Genomic DNA, 22226 nt, shown 5'->3' with positions numbered 1-22226 from the left:
AGGCCTGACAGAGCCGCTTGAAGGACACTGACTGGCTGCTATTAGCTTACACTGGAAACCTTTTTTCTTTGTAAAAGCACGCTAAAGAGACACCAGATATGATTGGCAACTGTCAAAGCACTCTGGCACAGGTCTGCAGAGCACACGCTGAAGTAGGCCTGACACCCAGACGCTTGCAGACAACTAACTGCTCTTCTATTACAGTGAAAAAAAATTATTTATTTTAAATCTAAAGCTTAAGCTATTGGAAAAACAGATATGAGTGGTGGCACTGGGCAATTGGGCACAGTATCCGATGTGAACCTCACACAGAAGCTGGCAGGCAGGCAACTGCTCTTCTATTACAGTGAAAAAAATTATTTCTTTTAAATCTAAAGCTTAACCTATTGTAAAAACAGATATGAGTGGTGGCACTGACTGTGCAAATGGGCAAGGCATCCAACCTGACACAGAAGCTGGCAGGCAGGCAACTGCTCTTCTATTACAGTGAAAAAAAAATATTTCTTTTAAATCTAAAGCTTATCCTATTGTGACCCCAGATATGAGTGGTGGCACTGGGCAAGTGGGCACAGTATCCAATGTGAACCTCACACAGAAGCTGGCAGGCAGGCACCTGCAATTACATTACACAGGAAAAAAAAAAGCAGCCTGGTGTTCTAGCCCTAAAAAGGGCTTTTTGGGGTGCTGTCCTTACAGCAGAGATCAGATGAGTCCTTCAGGATTGTAGTGGACACTGAATACCCTAGCCTAGCTATCAATTTCCCTATCTAATCAGCAGCAGCTAAACTTTCCCTCCTCTCACGAAGCATGCAGCTTCAGAATGAATCGAAAATGGATGCTGGGAGGGAGGTTGGAGGGTGTGGAAGGGAGGGAGTGCTGCTGATTGGCTGGAATGTGTCTGCTGACCGAGAGGCACAGGGTCAAAGTTTGCCCAATGATGACGAATAGGGGGCGGATCGAACTGCGCATGTGTCCGCCCGCCGCGGCGAACGCAAACACGCTAAGTTCGCCGGGAACTGTTCGCCGGCGGACAGTTCGGTACATCACTAATTACCACACTTCATTTTACAATTGCAGTTTATGTCAATAAATAAATGTAAGAGTTTATGGAGAATAGTTTTGAAATGCAGTGTTGTTCTCTGTAAATACTATAGCTGATAATTCACTTTCTTTCTACATTTTGCATTGGGTTATCTGCTTGTTTGGTCTACTGAGTATGTGTTATTACTGCTAATATTAATATTGTTATGTAGCCACCTTATTTCACAGCATTGTAGAATATCAGTAAGGAGGAACTTAGCAACAAATGAGACAAAGTATTACAAATTTTGACTGGAGCAATACGTAGTTGCTGACCGCATGGGGGATAGAAACCAAGTGCAGGGTAAAAAAGTTTCATAATAATTGGAAGGTAAGAGTGAAGTAGAGAATGGACCACTAATAAAGTTGAGAGAGTAAGCTATATATATTAGCTGCTATTCTAAAGAGGCTAAAGGAGATTCTGATCAGGGGCAGGCTGTCTAATAGGCTGTCACGCAAGAAGTCCTGTAAGCACAAGTAAGCAGTACATGAGAACGCAATGAAGAGGAGAAGGAGAAATGGTGTACCTATAAATTAGTGAAGAAGAATGGATGTTGAGAGTATTGTAGGTTAATATTTTGAATTAAATCCTATAGGATAAAGGACGCTAATAAAAAGGAACTCCAGAGCCAAAGGTGAACGTTAAAAAGTAAATATTTATTTATCAGATAGTTAGAAAACATATAAAATTACAGCGCAATGCGTTTTCAATTGTATTTGTTTGTTTCCCAATTTTATCACGTTTTAAGTGTAAATAGTGACATTGCACTTGGGTTGTTTTTAGCAGCACCAGAAATATATCACACTAAGTGCCACTCTGCCCTTCATTTTACCACCACTTTTATAGAGGACGCTAATGTAACAATTGACTGAAGAGTGATATATGAGACTAGGAACAATAGAGAAGAAGAAACCTGACCTCCGTATCCATTGTAGGGAGGCAGTATGATTTCTGGAGAGACTAATCAGTAGTCAATGCATTAAATTATAAGAGTATGAAGCAGCTCGTTAGCAACATCTTGCATAAGAAAGAGACAGACGTGGGCAGTGTTTTAAGGTTAAATTGGCAAGATTTGGCCACAGACTGGATATGAGTTGTAGAGGTGAGGCCAGAATCATAGAAAAGACCAAATCAAAAATATACAAGGATAGGCTGATGTGCAGTATGATGTGCATGTATCATCAACTTGCAGGGAGAGTGACATAGGAGGACTATTGTTATTATGAGGGAAAATAAGAAGCTCAGCTGAATGCTGCTGAATGCTGGAGGAAGTCTTGCGCCTTTTTGCTCATTTACAAATTTATGCTGCACTCTTAAAGCGCAGCCCTCTTCCTTGCTAAACTATCATACTTTTCCTCTTTCATTAGTACATGCTTTTAAAACTACAATCAATACCTTCAACTCTTTACTTTGCCTTGCTGCCGCCACCCACCCATGCTTACTTTACAGCTGATAACTTTTCATGTTATTTTATTAAGAATTAATCAGTTAAAGGGACACTCCACTGCCCAAACACAGCATAAATAAATATCACTGCTTAGTAGATATACCACAAATGAAAACGTGCATGCATTTAATTATGCATTTCTTCATTGTAGTTATATATAAAAAACAGCTTGCAAAAATTGAGTTTTCTTGTCTGCTCTATTTGCAAGCCCTACTCTTCTAACAGAGCATGAACAAGTTCCTTGACAGCATCTTGTGTAAGAAAGGGACGGACATGGGCAATGTTTTTGAGATGTAATCAACAGGTTTTAGCAACAGACATGAGGCGCAAAGGTGAGGCAAGATTTAAAGATAACACCAAGACAGCAAGCTTGAAAGTATGGGCTGATGCAGGTACCATCAAACTGCAGGGAGAATGAGAGAGGAGGATTAGCATTATGAGGAGAAAAAATAAGAAGCTCTGTTTTAGAGAGTTTGCATTTTAGAAAGTGGGAGGGCATCCATTAATAGATGGAAGAAAGGCATGCAGTGACACGTTGTAGGACAGCGTGGGAGTTATTAGGGAAAGAGAGATATATCTGGGCATCATCGGCGTAGAGGTGGTAGAGGAATCCAAACAAATTAATAAGTTTGCAAAAAGTATAAAGAGAAAACAAAAGAGGACTAACAACAAAGCCTTAGGGGACTCCAACTGACGAGGGGAGGAGACGTCATTGGTAAAGGAGACACTGAACCAACATTGGGGAGATAAGAGGAGAACCACGAGAGGACAGAGTCACAGAGACCGATGGATTGAAGAGTTTGGATAAGAAGGAAATGATTAACAGTGTCAATGGAAGCAGAGAGCTCAAGAACAATTAGAATTAGAAATTGGATTTAGCCATGATTAGATCATGCATAACTTTTGCCAGAGCAGTCTCAGTAGAGTGGAGGGGACAGAAGCCAGATTGAAGAATGAGAAAGGAAACCACATATGTAAAGACAAGTCTTTCTAGAAGCTTTGAGGAAAAAGGGAGCAGAGATATAGGATGATAGCTGCAAGACAGGTCAAGAGATGGCTTAAAACAATAGCATGTTTATGGGGAGCAGGGACAATGCCAGACGAAACAGAGCAGTTAAAAAATGCATTAAGAATGACACAAGACAAATTTAGAGAGAGATCTAATAAGGTGAGATGGGATCAAGTAGACAAGTGGTGGGATAAAGGAAAAGGTGAAGCGCAGCCACCTCCTGTTAAGTAGCCAGAAAGAATGCTTGAAGGGTAGGAAACGTATGGTTGAGAGAGAGAGGAGCAAAGGGGAGAGAATTCTTTCATTGACTGTTTAATCTTGTCAGTAAAATAACACGCAACGCTATCAAGTGAAAGGTTAGTTTAGGCAGAGGCCGCAGAAGGGCGAAGAGATTTGATGGTATCAACTATATGCCTGGGATTGCGTAAGCATGACCTAATGAGAGAGGAAAAGTAACACTGTTTCACATTGGTGAAGGCTGCGCAATTTAAATGCAAGATGAATTTATAATGGAGAAGGTCTGACAAAGTGAAAGACTTCCTCCAACAATGTTTGGCTGAACAATGTTTAAGTGGGTGGTTCTTAAAACAATACCAGTAGCAAAGTTTAGTGACCTTTCTGGCAGCATTGTTCCCTGGTACAGTGGACCAAAAGCTTGTTTTCTAAGATGCTAGGCCTGTGAGCCACAAGTTCATTTGTAAAGGCAGTAGTGAGAGGCTATTGGGGTCCCTGGTGCTGAAAGAGAAGGGACAGGTCAGAATCCAAATTCTGGAATCAGACCCCCAATTCAGTTACAGAATTGTATTTTTATCTATGGCAAGATCCTAAACTTGCTTTAATATAATGTAGACTAAGTGTATCTCTAATTTCTCTTAATAGTGTACTTTATATTAACAGGCTAACAGTGTTCTGAAACAAATTAAAGACAAAATATGTCCTATTCTAGCATAAATTTAGCAACAAATGTCTTGCTTAGTCGTATATCATCTTTTAGTAGACTGTCAAGTCTCTGGTATTAAATGTCGCTAAAAGAATACTCATTGTAATTTTAAAAAAAATTCATACATTTTTCTTTAAAAATAATGCTCATTGTCTTCTACAACCAGCACCCAAAAGAAATATATTAAGTACACAAAACGTGGCAATAAAATATGACATTTATAATTTCACAAATACTAATTTTAGGAAACACTATAAATCCAGACATGACTGTGTTTGTTGAGCAACTGTTTTCTTTTGTAATTTAGCAAATCATAGAAAGTCTAAATCAACAATTTACTTGTTTTTAATTCTATTTTCATAAGGGATGAATAATACACTAATTGGAGCTTCATATGTCCCAAGCACAATTGCATTTTTCTTTTTTTCAATTGAAAAATGAAATCATTATGAGATGTTGTGTCAAGTAATTAACATCTTCTATTTGTTTCTGTTACTCCAGAGATGCAAATATGTATTAGTTATCAACATAATAAAATAGCAATTCAAATTTTGTCAGGCAGAAAAATTGATTTGTTTATTGATAATATTTGCTAAAGACTAATGAACTGTTTATTGATGAGATTAGAAGAATAAATAAAATGTAGTTTTAACTTTGTGCATTGGTTTAAAATCGTATATCAGTAATTCTTTTCTGTTGTACTAAGATTTATTTTCTATTTACTTTTTTTTGCAATAATTTAATGCATTCCCAAATATTGGATACAATGTGGGACTGAATACGGAATAGAATTCTTTTTGAACTTTTCTTGCAGTTGGATACAATAAATGAATGAAGATGGAAAACAATCCTTTTAAGTCACCTAGCAGTTCAAGCTGGTAGGTTGTGAGAAATAGAATAACTTTGCGTGGAAAAATGAAGAGTAGTTTAGTTCTGAAGCTAAATTTAAATAAATAAAACTCAGCAAGGTATCCTGCATGTTCACAAGTGGACTTCCCACAAAGAACCTTGGCATGCCCATCTTTATAGAAGATACCAAAATGATACCACACTCAATTTTAAAGCAAAATAGAAAAAAGGGTAGTTTATTGACACAGTATAGAAGTATAGGTAAGAGGGCTAATCTCTCCTATATAGAAGTAAACATATCTCAATTCACATAACTAGTCCACCATACATAAAGTGCAAAACATTACTTAAAGTGCATAGTGCCAAATCACCATAAATATATAACTCAATAGACTAAAGTACAAACAAATATACAGGGCCGGTGCAAGGATTTTTGGGTACATAGGTGAAGATGTATTTTTCCGCCCCCCCCCATTCAAAAATAACATCTTCACCTATGTGCCTCTTAACCAGCCCCTCTCCCCGTCCATTATTGGTCCCCTCCCTTCCCTGTCCCTTAGTGTTCTTCTGACAGTCACACACACTCAATGACAAACACAGAGACTCACTGATCTGACACACACACACTGATTGACACTCATTGACAGACACACTGATAGTCACACACAGACTCAATGACAAAGATACTCTCACTGATTTGACAGACACTCACAAACACACACTGACAGACACACACATACACTGACACACTCACATGCAACACTCACACAATCACTCACAGACACACATACACTCACTCACGCACACACTCACAGTCACTCACAGACACACATACACTCATTCACGCACACACTCACAGACACACAAACACTCACTCACGCACACACTCACAGTCACTCACAGACACACATACACTCACGTACACACTCACAGACACACATACACTCACTCACGCACACACATACACTCACTCACGCACACACTCACAGACACACATACACTCACACACAGTCACTCACAGACACACAGTCACTCACAGTAACACATACACTCACTCACGCACACACACAGAGACACATACTCACAGACACTCACTCACACACACACACTGACACTCACACAGACACTCACACACAGACACACACTCACAGACACTCACTCACACAGAGACACATACACACTCAGACACACAGACACTCACTCACACACTCACTCACACACACACACTCACTCACACAGAGACACATACACACTCACAGACACACAGACACTCACTCACACACACAGTCACTCACAGACACACAGTCACTCACAGTAACACATACACTCACTCACGCACGCACACACAGAGACACATACTCACCGACACTTACTCACACACACACACACTGACACTCACATACAGACACTCACACAGACACTCACACACAGACACACACTCACAGACACTGACTCACACAGAGACACATACACACTCAGACACACAGACACTCACTCACACACAGACACATACACACTCACAGACACACAGACACTCACTCACACACACTCACACACACAGACTCACACACAGACACTCACACACTCACTCACAGACACACACTCACAGACACACAGACACTCTCACACAGAGACACATACTCACTCACAGACACATACACACAGACACTCACTCACACAGACACTCACAAAGACACACACACAGACACACACACACTCACTCACAGACACACAGACACTCTCACACACACACACTCTAACACAGACACTCTCACACACAGACACATCACATACATTCACAAATTATTTTAATACATAAATAATATCCACCCAGCCTCCCTACCTGGAGAGCTGGTGTGGATCATTCCCTGGGGTCCAGTGGGGCTGCTAGGCGGCGTGCGGCTGTGCTGCGATCAGGCGCTGCGAGGGAGCTCTAACCTCTCTGCTCTGCTCCCTCGCGGGCTGTCTGCTGATGCCGCGGGAGCCGGAATATGACGTCATATTCCGGCTCCCGCGGCATCAGCAGACAGCGCGCGAGGGAGCAGAGCAGAGAGGTTAGAGCTCCCTCGCAGCGCCTGATCGCAGCACTGCGGCACCGGGGGCGGAGATGGTGGCCGGCAGGAGGGAGAGCTTCCCTCCTGCCGGTCACTGAAATCTTGCGCCCCCGGAGCCCGTGCGCCCTAAGGCGGCCGCCTGTGCTGCCTTATGGACGCGCCGGCCCTGCAAATATATATATATACAATGCTGTCTGCCTGCATTTCCTATGCACAAAGCAAATGACTGGAAAAAATGGAGGGCACACAGATGTCAGTAATCTGTGCAGCAGAGTTCCTAAAGTATACTCTAAGTGTCAATGATCTGTCACAATCATGAATGTATGATGGTGGATCCAATATAGAAAAAATTAACAACAAAAAAATGCAAAATGTAAAAAAATGAAAAAATTATGAAAAATCAAAAATCAAAAAGACATTCTGTAATAAAGTCTAGGTTAGATCTCACCCAAATGTATATAAGGAGGCCTCCTGGTGGACAGTCATACTGTATTGATTCTCCTGAGAGTAGAAAAAATGATAGATACATCCACTGCAGATCTCCTTCACTTTGTATGCAGGGATTCCTATGTAGCAGGAGGATGGAGCAGCATCTCCTTCACTTTGTCTGTAGGGATTCTCATGTAGCAGCAGGATGGAGCAGCATCTCCTTCACTCTGTATGTAGGGATTATCATGTAGCAGCAGGATGGAGCAGCATCTCCTTCACTCTGTATGCAGGGATTCCTATGTAGCAGCAGGATGGAGCAGCATCTCCTTCACTTTGTCTGTAGGGATTCTCATGTAGCAGCAGGATGGAGCACCATCTCCTTCACTCTGTATGTAGGGATTCTCATGTAGCAGCAGGATGGAGCAGCATCTCCTTCACTCTGTATGCAGGGATTCCTATGTAGCAGCAGGATGGAGCAGCATCTCCTTCACTTTGTCTGTAGGGATTCTCATGTAGCAGCAGGATGGAGCACCATCTCCTTCACTCTGTATGTAGGGATTCTCATGTAGCAGCAGGATGGAGCAGCATCTCCTTCACTCTGTATGCAGGGATTCCTATGTAGCAGCAGGATGGAGCAGCATCTCCTTCACTCTGTATGCAGGGATTCCTATGTAGCAGCAGGATGGAGCAGCATCTCCTTCACTCTGTATGCAGGGATTCCTATGTAGCAGCAGGATGGAGCAGCATCTCCTTCACTTTGTATGTAGGGATTCTCATGTAGCAGCAGGATGGAGCACCATCTCCTTCACTCTGTATGTAGGGATTCTCATGTAGCAGCAGGATGGAGCAGCATCGCCTTCACTCTGTATGCAGGGATTCCTATGTAGCAGCAGGATGGAGCAGCATCTCCTTCACTTTGTCTGTAGGGATTCTCATGTAGCAGCAGGATGGAGCAGCATCTCCTTCACTCTGTATGCAGGGATTCCTATGCAGCAGCAGGATGGAGCAGCATCTCCTTCACTCTGTATGCAGGGATTCCTATGTAGCAGCAGGATGGAGCAGCATCTCCTTCACTCTGTATGCAGGGATTCCTATGTAGCAGCAGGATGGAGCAGCATCTCCTTCACTCTGTATGCAGGGATTCCTATGTAGCAGCAGGATGGAGCAGCATCTCCTTCACTTTGTATGTAGGGATTCTCATGTAGCAGCAGGATGGAGCACCATCTCCTTCACTCTGTATGTAGGGATTCTCATGTAGCAGCAGGATGGAGCAGCATCTCCTTCACTCTGTATGCAGGGATTCCTATGTAGCAGCAGGATGGAGCAGCATCTCCTTCACTCTGTATGCAGGGATTCCTATGTAGCAGCAGGATGGAGCAGCATCTCCTTCACTCTGTATGCAGGGATTCCTATGTAGCAGCAGGATGGAGCAGCATGTAACAGCAGGGTGAGGGTAGGCAGATCCGAGGCTGCGCGTTCGGGACATTGTGTTCCTTCAAATGGCCCATCTTTATATCCTCCATCTAATATGTGAACTAGCGCCTTAATCATCCACAAAGATATGGCATATATATGTTAATATTAAAGCCAAAGTAGGCTAAAGGGCCATACCATGGCAGCATTTTTTTTCGTATCAATCAATCAATCCATATTATTGATGCTGCCACATAATTAAAATTTCTAAATCCATGATTAAACCAGTTATTTCTGATTGTCTTAATATCTGCTTTATTTCTTCTCCTGAAACCAAATTCCAAGATTTCAGTTTTTCTAAATAAACTCAGCGTCTCTCACCATTTCCACATACCTCTATTCTATGTGCCTCTTGTTAATCAACTCCATTTTTTTCTTTCCATGGCCAACATGTTTTTCCATGGCCACGTAAGTATTTGTCTCCTGATTTCCAAAACTTTAGATGCACAGAAATGTATTTATACTAGCTCCTTCTATTATATTTAAGAACAATTAACCTATTGTGGGTAGTAATGAACAATTATCATTGATTTACGCAAATCATACTTCAATGTTAAACATGATGTCAGTTAGAGAAGGCAGTGAAGCCCAATAGCAAACAAAGGGAAATTTTGTTTTCACAGAAGATTATGAATAAAGTTGCGTCTTTAAGAAGATAAATATTCCTAGTGAAACACATCTACATGCATACGGTGACTTGGAGAAAGTTTTAGCAGACCATTAAAAAGGGAAGCGTCTCTTCTCTAGAGTTTACACAATTGGATAAAAGATTGAAAATCACCTTTAACTTGGGTTAACCTTTTTTTTTCTGTGATTCTTTCTTTTCTTTCTAAATTTATATTCAATATTTAGCAAATTATATCATATTCTAATTCAGACAAGCCAAAGTAAACATGCCAAATTTAGAGAAGAAACATTGTTTCTTTTCTCTACTTCTCTTTCTGCTTTCTTTCTATAAACTGCTAAACTCAAGGGACAGAGCTCATAACAATGATTGCTAAGAAAAATGGAAGCTCTCACTTGCAGGATAAAGAGGCCTGAATCCATATATTAAAGGGATTCTCCAATGCCAGAAAACCAAATCTGTTAAAACCCCTTCAGTGACTTACCTGAATGGGTCAGGCTCCGCCCACATTATTAAATGCTTTCCTATGGGGATTCCGGCGACGCATAGCATGAACACGTCCAGCATCATTTAAAACACTTTTTTCGTTTTAAGAACCCGGACGTCCCTCTAGTGACTGTCTGATAGACAGCCACTAGAGGAGGACTTAACCCCAAAAGGTAATTATTGCAGTTTATAAAAACTGCAATAATTACATTTGCAGAATTAAGGGTGATGGGAGTTGGCACCCAGACCACTCCAATGGGCACAAGTGGCCTGGGTGCTTGAAGTGTCCCTTTAAATTTTGTAATACATATTTTCCCACATAAGATTAAGTAAGCATAATATTTAAAATCTATTGAATTGACAGTTACCCTATAGGTAGAAGCTAAATAGATGGTACCTTGACTGCATGTTGCCATATACATCATGTCATATATTGATCTATGTGTATAATATTTTCTAATTTTTCATTGAAGAAGAGCTGTCTAGTGAGTTTAAAAGGCTGGGTTCAGTTGCTTAGTATTTGTTTGCTTATTATTTTCTCTCTATCTATACATATTTATATTTTTATCTATGCCTATGCTGGTTCCTTGCTACTACAATACCCCAATATAAGAAACCCCCAAAATATGATTACCTCTTAACACATAATGCTATTACTCTTTTCTTATTTTCTTTCTTTTAATTCTGATTGGAACAATATAGGCTGGATTCTTAGGAACTGGCCCATAGACTTCAAAAGAGCATTTGTTATTCAGTAAGCAGAGCAAACCCTTACTTTGTTAAGAGACGTCAGCCCAATATGTACATGAATTACTTTATTATTGATCAGTTGGAGCATAATGTATTATCCTTGGTATGTGTTGCCACATTTATACAGTTTTCTAAATGTCTGTAATTTTAATCATATGATGCCATCTTGTGGGCAAACACATACATACAAACAAAATGCTCAACATTTATATATTTGAATAGATCAAATATCCATAGAAAACAGTAACATTTTGTTTGTTACAACTTTAAAAAAAATGTATATGTTACAAAATGCAGCAAAAACACAATTTAACATTAAACATGGTGTGCTACACTTCTAAAAGTAAAGTAAAATTACATTTTTGGCTTGGAGTACAGGGAAAACTCTCTCTGTGATTTATAACATATCCGTATATTGAATGGATGACATTTCGAAATCCATTCACACAGACAGAGAGAGAGAGAAAGAAAAAAAAAATATATATATACATGATAAATCATTTTAGTACTATAGTTGTATGAAACACAGGGTTGGCCCAAGACATTGAGGTTTTTGGATTCTAGGATGAAATGCTGCCCCTTACGAAAATATGCCCACATCCATTATGTCATATCATGATAATTCATTTTAAGTTTAAGAATAACCTAGTGGAGGCAATTGCCCTCTTGTTACAATGCCCATGCATCCACATGAGAGCTTAATCTCTAATCAGTGGGAAAAAAAGCTCTGCATTCTCTTCTGGAGACAAGCATATAAACACTTGATGTTGACTAGTTAACACAATGGCAGCTCTGGACTTTGTGTGGCCTTAGGCAAAACCCAAGCATGAGAGCCCCACAAACACCCATAGTGAAAATGAAATGGAAGTTGCGCTGTGAGTGTATAAAGAGTGTAGTTCTATTGAAGGGCTGGCTTGCATGGCTTGATACGGAGAGCTTGTCTCTGTATTTATCATTCAGAGACTTGTAGTGTGCAGTGGCTCCCTGTGCCACTGCATTGCGAGTGCTCCTACGGTAGTAATGGTATAATTTGCAATAATCAAATTTAATTTGCAATCATGCTAATCATGTATGCGTGATTATGGCGTATGGTTTCATAAGAAATGGTAATTGGAAACAAAAATGTAAATTTTAGTTGGGCAGAAAGCTATTAAAAAAAATATTTACCAAATAATAAAGTTACAGATAAGAAAATAGTGTCACAGATTTTCCCCCTGTGAGGATGTTTATGGGGAATAATATTTTTCTAAAAATTATAAAAATTAATAATCTTTATTAAAATATCAGGAGTTGGTATTTTATTGGCGCTATTTCTATTCATTATTTAAAGCGAAGCATTACTCACTATTTTAACTCTTTAGACCTATAGTACCTTGTTCGAATCTAATATTTCATACGTTAATATCACAACTTTTTATAAAAATTATAATATTTATTTTTGTCAATAAGTGTAAATAGACATGGTAATTAGTGAATAATTTTTCAATAATATTGAACGAGATATGGCATAGTAAAGCATCACAATCTCAGTAGCAATTTAAAAATCTTTAGAGTAATGGGAATGTTAGTTTATGACACTTTCAATCAACCAGGTTAGCATATGGAATATTTTGATTCATATACAATTGATTGAGGCAAATCAGCAAATAGAATGTTACTATTTTTTAAATTATAAAGAACCATATGAGTTTATCAGCATAGGGATTATTATAATTTAAAGACAGATGTTCAGGATCTTAAAGAAATACAATCTTAGTTTTTGGTCTTAGTAAGATTTACAATGTGCAGATTGTTTGCTTAATGTAAACACCATTCATTAGACATCAGCTGGACAGAGTTCATTGTTTGATTTGTACACAAATTTCTAAGGGCAATGTTTTGTTAGCTAGCCACATAATTTTAACCAGTTCAGTGCTGACAAGTCAGTTTAAGCTTTTAACTCACACAGGATTTTAACCAGTTCACTGCTGTTTCACAGAGTAATTAATGATGGTTAATTAATTCATCCAGTAACTAAATTTCTGCAGGTTTAGTTAAACACTTTTTATATGATAAATTTACTAGTCTGTTATATGATTAATATTCCTGTGGGTAGCTCTTGATATTCTATTTTTATTTCATGACTTTAATTAGCATCTCATCTGCAGTTTTAGATACCAATCTTTATCATGAAACCCAATCTGGGGGATTCAGATCAGTTTTTATCCAGAAAAATACTAGCTTTTAGTTATGTATTTTATAATTGATACTATTGGCTTATATTTATCGATAGATGTCTGCTGGATGTTATTTTTAAGATTGTTTCAAGATGTCTTCTAGATTGTCCGATGTCAAGGGATTTCAAGAGATCATCTGAGTAGTATGATGTTGGTGTGAGAGCTCTTATTTGTCCTCCCTGTTCCTCTTTGTCCCTCCTTGTCCCTTTTTTCCCATATATCCCTATGTTATGGGGTTATATGTCATTTCTTATCTGTTAACCTTCTGACCTGGTCCAATGAAATTTTGTGACAAGTCTTTATGCTAATGGCTGTTGATGTCAATTTGACATATATTTCTATATGTTTCAAACAGCAGGTGGAGCTGTTGGTTTATGTCAGGAGCATTACCAGCTATTATCATATAGGGTTAATCCATGTTCAGGACAATTTAGGAATGTTTAATTTTAAGATGCTTTAGTCAGCATTTCTTCTTTCTATGTGGACTTTGGATGTTCAACCAATGTGCCGTTGTTTACCTAAGCGTTATGGCATTTCAAGATTTTTAAGCTGTCTAACTTAATTTATCTATAGGTAATTACATCTTTATATGTATACATATGTTTCTATATATGTATAGATTGCTAACTAAGGATATTTCACCCTGTATTACTATTTTATATATTACTAAACTTACTCATATACATTATTAGCAAGATATGTGTGTTTGCTGAACAAGTACTTTTTTAAATTAACACTACTTGTCTTATATGTGTTCTTATCTTTATTGACATAGATGTATTTACTCACTGTCTGGATCTTTTAGCTGACAGTGTCATATTTTGAGAAACAAATCATAGCATATTAGCTAAATTGTGTTTTTGCTATTATGCATGTATTAATTTTTATTACACATTATTTCCTTCCTACTCAAAATCTCTGACACCCCCAAACATTCTATAATCCAGGAGTAGGCAACCATCAGCACTTCAGATGTTGTGGACTATATCTCCCATAGTGCTCTTACAGGTAAAAATGCTGGCAAAGCATCAAGGAAAATGTAGTTTGCAAGATATATAGTGCCAAAGGTTGCCTACACCTGCAAATAGTTTCATATATTATCTTATATGTTTGCTATATGTGTTGCTGCATGTATTTTAAATGTATGTATATTATATATGTTGCCACTTTATCATTGTGTTGCCCATACAATACCACCCTCACATTGGAGCCATAGAGACACACACTAATACATACTAAGATATAAACACTGTTACATGCACACATATATACACTAATACACAAGCACATGTATACACTCGGATACATACACACACAAATGTAAAGGGGTAGCTATGACAGGGCGAGTGTGACGGGGCAAGAGGGGTGAACGAGACAGAGATGGGGCGAGTGTGACATGGTGGTGGAGAATGTGTGATAGGGTAAGGGGAGGTAAGTGAGACAGGATTAGGGGGGTTAATGTGACAGGTTGAGTGGCAGGACTAGTGGGGATTTATGTGACAGGATTAGTTTGGCAGAATGAGTGTGACAGGGTTGGTGGGGTGAGTGTGACAGGAACAGGAGGCTTATGTGAGTGTGGAATGCTTGGAGGGTGAGTGATACAGGGCTGGGGTAAATGTGACATCGTTGGAGGAGGGAGTGTGACAGGAGGAGGAAAACTGAGCATGGCAAGATTAAGAGGGTGACAAGCTGAGTGTGGCCTAGCGAGGGGAGATAAGTGTGGCATGGTTAGAGGGGTTGAGTTTGACAGGATTAACATGGTTAATATGAGTGTGGCAGGGAGACAAAGTTGACAATGTGTGGAGGAGTGACAGTATGTGTGGGAAGGTGCAAATGTGTGTTGTAGAGTGAAGATGTGCTTGGGAGGGGAGGGGTGACAATATGTGGGGGTGACAGTGTGTGAGGATGACAATATGTGGGGGATGGCAGTGTGTGGGAGGGTGACAGTGTTTGTATGGGGTGACAATGTAAGTGTGGGGGTGACAATGTAATTGTGGGAAATGTAACAGTGTGTGGGGAATGACAATGCCATTTTCCTAATTAGAGAGCCATTCAAGTGAACAGGGGCAGAAAAATGCAATGGACGGACCGGCCCTGATCAAAAACATCACTCTGCTGTGTGTTGAGCATGCATTTGGCACTCAAAAGGTTTATTCAAATGTCTTTGTTGGAACTTAATTCGGAAATCTCACAGAATGTACGATTGCCCACCTCCTGTACCTGTAGGGCAAAGTGTGTAGGGATAATCCTCCCTTTTGCCTCCAACCCTGGAGGGGAGTAATGGGCCCCAGCAAAGCCAGGATCCAGCTTTACTGCAGATAAGGAGGGATGATGCACCCTCTCTTCTAGTCTGCGCTAGAAGGAATCACAAATGGCAATTGAAGACCCTTTCCATTGCTACTGCTTTGCCTCCGTCAAGGACTCTGTCACAGGAAAGTCGCCGGTTATCTTTGGTTAGTTACTGTGATGTGGTTAAACTATGCAGCCTGTTTACACTATGCAACCTGTTTAGTATCAAGGCTAAACAAGCCGCTCTGGTGTAGACCGGGATGAGCCCAACCGGTCCACCAGGGCACCAACAGGAAACCTCGGAGGCATTAATTAGCACAGTATTCTAGTGGCAGGGCACCACATGTTGGCTTAAGTGCAGGTAAAGGAGAACAGGCTAGACTCATTCCCCTGCAGGAAGGCAAGTTCCTCTGCTGATTGCTTTGTTTTGGGATAGGATCTAGTTTATATACACAAAACCCGCACTGTGTGGGAACAAGAAAAAGGGAAAGCAGGTAAAGAGACAACAAGAATCCTTTGCACTGCTTGGGATAAAGGTAAAAATAAAAAATAAGTGGACAGATGGAAGGGTAGACACAACCGTTGAGTGGTATAGGAGAGAAAAAAGGATTGGGTAAAGAGAGAGAGACATGTGGAGTCAGGGAATGAGGGAGAGAAGTCAAAGCTGCATACCTCTTAAGTGTCCCTATTTAGTAGGAACAGTCCCTATTTTGTGGCCAATATATATGTATTAGATAAACTGTGTGTTAATGGAGGGATTATTATTTTTTTTCTGCAAGAATATTAATGCAGTATTATATCTATATGCAATTTCAAAGTATTATTGTATGCATCAAAGTATGTATTTGTGTAATACTGATATGTGTGAAACCCAATGAATATTTTATGTAGTGCCAGTGAGAATAAAATGTAGGAGGTTATTTGCATGTAGTGTACATGTAATAATGGCAGGCAGTGATCTATTACGATGTGAATGCAGGGGTTTATTTTTAGCGAATTGTAGCATGTAAATGTAAGGGTGTATGTGTATGAAATTTTGGAATGTAAATGCAGTATTTGTTTGAAGTGTTAGAGTGTGTGTAGGGGTGTATTCGTGTGTAGTGATGTACCGAACTGTCCGCCGGCGAACAGTTCCCGGCGAAATTAGCGTGTTCGCGTTCGCCACGGCAGGCGGACACATGCGCAGTTCGATCCGCCCCCTATTCGTCATCATTGGGCAAACTTTGACCCTGTGCCTCTCGGTCAGCAGACACATTCCAGCCAATCAGCAGCACTCCCTCCCTTCCACACCCTCCAACCTCCCTCCCAGCATCCATTTTCGATTCATTCGGAAGATGCATGCTTAGTGAGAGGAGGGAAAGTTTAGCTGCTGCTGATTAGATAGGGAAATTGATAGCTAGGCTAGGGTATTCAGTGTCCACTACAATCCTGAAGGACTCATCTGATCTCTGCTGTAAGGACAGCACCCCAAAAAGCCCTTTTTAGGGCTAGAACATCAGGCTGCTTTTTTTTTTTTCCTGTGTAATGTAATTGCAGGTGCCTGCCTGCCAGCTTCTGTGTGAGATTCACATTGGATACTGTGCCTACTTGCCCAGTGCCACCACTCATATCTGTTTTAACAATAGGTTAAGCTTTACATTTAAAATAAATATTTTTGTTTCACTGTAATAGAAGAGCAGTTAGTTGTCTGCAAGCGTCTGGGTGTCAGGCCTACTTCAGCGTGTGCTCTGCAGACCTGTGCCAGCATGCTTTGACAGTTGCCACTCATATCTTGTGTCTCTATAGCGTGCTTTTACAACCACAATTTAGTTTCCACTGTAATAGAAGAGCAGTTGCCTGCCTGCCAGCTTCTGTGTGAGGTTCACATTGGATACTGTGCCTACTTGCCCAGTGCCACCACTCATATCTGTTTTAACAATTGGTTAAGCTTTAGATTTTAAAGAAATCATTTTTTTTCACTGTAATAGAAGATCAGTTAGTTGTCTGCAAGCATCTGGGTGTCAGGCCTACTTCAGCGTGTGCTCTGCAGACCTGTGCCAGCGTGCTTTGACAGTTGCCAATCATATCTGGTGTCTCTTTAGCGTGCTTTTACAAAGAAAAAAGGTTTCCAGTGTAAGCTAATAGCAGACAGTCAGTGTCCTTCAAGCGGCTCTGTCAGGCCTTCCTTCAGCGTGTGCCCTGCACAACCCTGCCAGCGTGCTTTGACAGTTGCCACTCATATCTTGTGTCTCTATAGCGTGCTTTTACAACCAAAATTTTGTTTCCACTGTAATAGAAGAGCAGTTGCCTGCCTGCCAGCTTCTGTGTGAGGTTCACATTGGATACTGTGCCTACTTGCCCAGTGCCACCACTCATATCTGTTTTAACAATTGGTTAAGCTTTAGATTTTAAAGAAATCATTTTTTTCACTGTAATAGAAGATCAGTTAGTTGTCTGCAAGCATCTGGGTGTCAGGCCTACTTCAGCGTGTGCTCTGCAGACCTGTGCCAGCGTGCTTTGACAGTTGCCACTCATATCTTGTGTCTCTATAGCGTGCTTTTACAACCAAAATTTTGTTTCCACTGTAATAGAAGAGCAGTTGCCTGCCTGCCAGCTTCTGTGTCAGGTTGGATGCCTTGCCCATTTGCACAGTCAGTGCCACCACTCATATCTGTTTTAACAATAGCTTAAGCTTTAAATTTTAAAGAAATCATTTTTTTTCACTGTAATAGAAGATCAGTTAGTTGTCTGCAAGCGTCTGGGTGTCAGGCCTACTTCAGCGTGTGCTCTGTAGACCTGTTCCAGCGTGCTTTGACAGTTGCCAATCATATTTGGTGTCTCTATAGCGTGCTTTTAAAACCAAAATTTGTTTTTCACTGTTATAGATTGAATAGCAGTTACTTGTCTTCAAGCGGGTGTCTCAGGCCTACAGTGTGTGCTCTGCAGAACTGTTCCAGTGCACATTGCCAATCATATCTGGTGTCTCTATAGCGTGCTTTTAAAACCAAAATTTGTTTTTCACTGTTATAGATTGAATAGCAGTTACTTGTCTTCAAGCGGGTGTCTCAGGCCTACAGTGTGTGCTCTGCAGAACTGTTCCAGTGCACATTGCCAATCATATCTGGTGTCTCTATAGCGTGCTTTTAAAACCAAAATTTGTTTTTCACTGTTATAGATTGAATAGCAGTTACTTGTCTTCAAGCGGCTCTGTCAGTCCTTCCTTCAGCGTGTGCTCTGCAGAACTGTTCCAGTGCACATTGCCAATCATATCTGGTCTCACAGTAGCTTGCGCGCATTGTACCACTAATCCCCCAAAAAATGACAGGCAGAGGCAGGCCACCCCGCAGGGTCCGTCGTGGTCGTGGTGCTGTGATTCCCTTTTGCCCTAGAATAATGCCCAGTTTTCAGAAGCCACGTACCCTGAACTTGAAAAGTTCTGAGGACTTAGTTGACTGGCTAACACAGGACACCCAATCTTGTACAGCCTCCGCTCGGAACCTTGACGCACCATCCTCCTCCAGCTTAGCTTCAGTCACCTCTCAAGATAGCACTCACCCGCCTGCCGCCACCACCAAAACTAGCACCACAGCCGCTTTACTTGGTATGTCAGAGGAGTTATTCACACACCCGTTTGAAGAAATGAGTGATGCGCAACCATTATTGCTAGAGGATGTAGATAACAGGGATATGTCTCAGGCAGGCAGCATTAAACACATGGAGGTACGGTGTGATGATGATGATGTTGTACCCGCTGCTGCTTCCTTTTCTGAGTTGTCAGATACAAGCGAAGCGGTTGATGATGACGATGCGTCCATGGATGTCACGTGGGTGCCCGCTCGGCAAGAAGAAGAACAGGGCGAAAGTTCAGATGGGGAGACAGAGAGGAGGAGGAGACGAGTTGGAAGCAGGGGGGGGTCGTCGCAAGGAGCTAGTGGCACAGTCAGACAGTATGCATCGGCTCCCGGGGTCAGCCCGACAGCACGCCAATCAACGCATGCTGTGTCCACCACCAGAATGCCGTCATTGCAGAGCTCAGCAGTGTGGCATTTTTTTTGTGTGTCTGCCTCTGACAACAGCGATGCCATTTGCAACCTGTGCCAAAGGAAACTGAGTCGTGGGAGGTCCAACACCCACCTAGGTACAACTGCTTTGCGTAGGCACATGATCTCACATCACAAACGCCTATTGGATCAACACATGAGTACAAGCAGCATGCCTACTCTAAGCCGCCATCCTCCTCCTGGTCCAGCATCTTCAGCCACGTCAACCACTGCTGTCCTTCTTGCCCCCTCTCAACCATCCGCCACTCCGTCTCCCGCCTTGAGCAGTTCCCGCTCATCTGCCCACAGTCATGTGTCTGTCAAGGACATGTTTGAGTGTAAGAAGCCAATGTCACCAAGTCACCCCCTTGCCCAGCGTCTGACAGCTGGCTTGTCCGAACTATTAGCCCGCCAGCTTTTACCATACAATCTGGTTGAGTCTGAGGCGTTCAAAAAATTTGTAGCTATTGGGACATCGCAGTGGAAGGTACCCGGCCGGAATTTCTTTTCACAAAAGGCAATCCCCAACTTGTACTCGATTGTGCAAAAGGAAGTCATGGCATGTCTGGCACACAGTGTTGGGGCAAGGGTCCATCTGACCACTGATACCTGGTCTGCAAAGCATGGTCAAGGCAGGTATATCACCTACACTGCGCATTGGGTAAACCTGCTGATGGCTGACAAGCAAGGAATGCGTGGCATTGCAGAGGAGTTGGTGACACCGCCACGAATTGCAGGCAGTCCTGCTGCCACCTCCTCTACTCCTCCTACTCCATCCTCTTCCATAACCTCCTCGGCTGAGTCCTCTTGTGCCGCTGCTTCTTGCTCCACATCAACGGCACCCCCCCAGCTCCCCAGGTACTATTCCACATCCCGGATATGGCAGTGTCACACCGTCTTGGGTTTTACTTGCTTGAAAGCAGAGAGTCACACCGGACAAGCACTCCTGTCCGCCATGAACGCACAGGTGGAAAAGTGGCTGACTCCGCAGCAACTGGATATCGGCAAAGTGGTGTGTGACAACGGAAAAAATTTGATAGCGGCATTGAAGTTGGGCAAGTTGACACATGTGCCGTGCATGGCACATGTGTGTAATATGATCGTACAACGCTTTGTGCATAAGTACACAGGCTTACAAGACGTCCTGAAGCAGGCCAGGAAGGTGTGTGGCCATTTCAGGCGTTCCTACACGGCCATGGCTCACTTTGCCGATATCCAGCGGCGAAACAACATGCCAGTGAGGCGCTTGATTTGCGACAGCCCTACACGTTGGAATTCAACTCTCCTAATGTTCGACCGCCTGCTCCAACAAGAAAAAGCTGTTAATGAATATTTGTATGACCGGGGTGCTAGGACAGCCTCTGGGGAGCTGGGAATTTTTTTGCCACGTTACTGGACGCTCATGCGCAATGCCTGTAGGCTCATGCGTCCTTTTGAGGAGGTGACAAACCTAGTCAGTCGCAGTTGTGTGTGTGCGTGTGTATGGCTGTCTGCCTGTGTGTGTGTGTGTGACAGGGTGAAGATTTCTTGCACATGGGTGTGACAGGGTGAAGATTTCTTGCACAGGGCGCCCAAAGGCCTAAGGCTGGCCCTGCGCATGGGTCAGTGGCTCTGCACCAGACTTCCCTCCAATTGATCAAAGTTAAAGGATTTCAAGTGGACTGATTACAATTACAGGGCCTCTAAAGAGTCCTGTATTGTTATTTGTCGTCACTACCTTCCCGCGTCGGGAGTGGGTCATTTGCGCCCCTGCTGCCTTTCTTGCATGTGGTAGCTGTTTGTCAGGGATTTGTCAATCCATATTTTCCAAGTGACCCTATGTAGGGGTAACAGTCCCTATTCTGCTCTGTGTCAGTGTGTATCATGGTCTCTGTGGACAGGGAACAGTCTCTATTCTGCTCTGTGTCAGTGTGTATCAGGGGTTTTGAGGACAGGTGTCAATCCATATGTGCCAAGTGACCCTATGTAGGGGAAACAGTCCCTATTCTGCTCTGTGTCAGTGTGTATCAGGGGTTTTGAGGACAGGTGTCAATCCATATCTGCCAAGTGACCCTATGTAGGGGGAACAGTCTCTATTCTGCTCTGTGTCAGTGTGTAACATAGAAACATAGAAACATAGAATGTGACGGCAGATAAGAACCATTCGGCCCATCTAGTCTGCCCAGTTTTCTAAATACTTTCATTAGTCCCTGGCCTTATCTTATAGTTAGGATAGCCTTATGCCTATCCCACGCATGCTTAAACTCCTTTACTGTGTTAACCTCTACCACTTCAGCTGGAAGGCTATTCCATGCATCCACTACCCTCTCAGTAAAGTAATACTTCCTGGTATTATTTTTAAACCTTTGTCCCTCTAATTTAAGACTATGTCCTCTTGTTGTGGTAGTTTTTCTTCTTTTAAATATAGTCTCCTCCTTTACTGTGTTGATTCCCTTTATGTATTTAAATGTTTCTATCATATCCCCCCTGTCTCGTCTTTCCTCCAAGCTATACATGTTAAGATCCTTCAACCTTTCCTGGTAAGTTTTATCCTGCAATCCATGAACCAGTTTAGTAGCC

Source organism: Pelobates fuscus, chromosome 1 (genome assembly GCF_036172605.1).
Source record: "Pelobates fuscus isolate aPelFus1 chromosome 1, aPelFus1.pri, whole genome shotgun sequence".
In the NCBI taxonomy this organism is placed as follows: domain Eukaryota; kingdom Metazoa; phylum Chordata; class Amphibia; order Anura; family Pelobatidae; genus Pelobates; species Pelobates fuscus.
The sequence above is the reverse complement of the archived record's forward strand: the minus strand, read 5'-3'. Positions refer to the sequence as shown.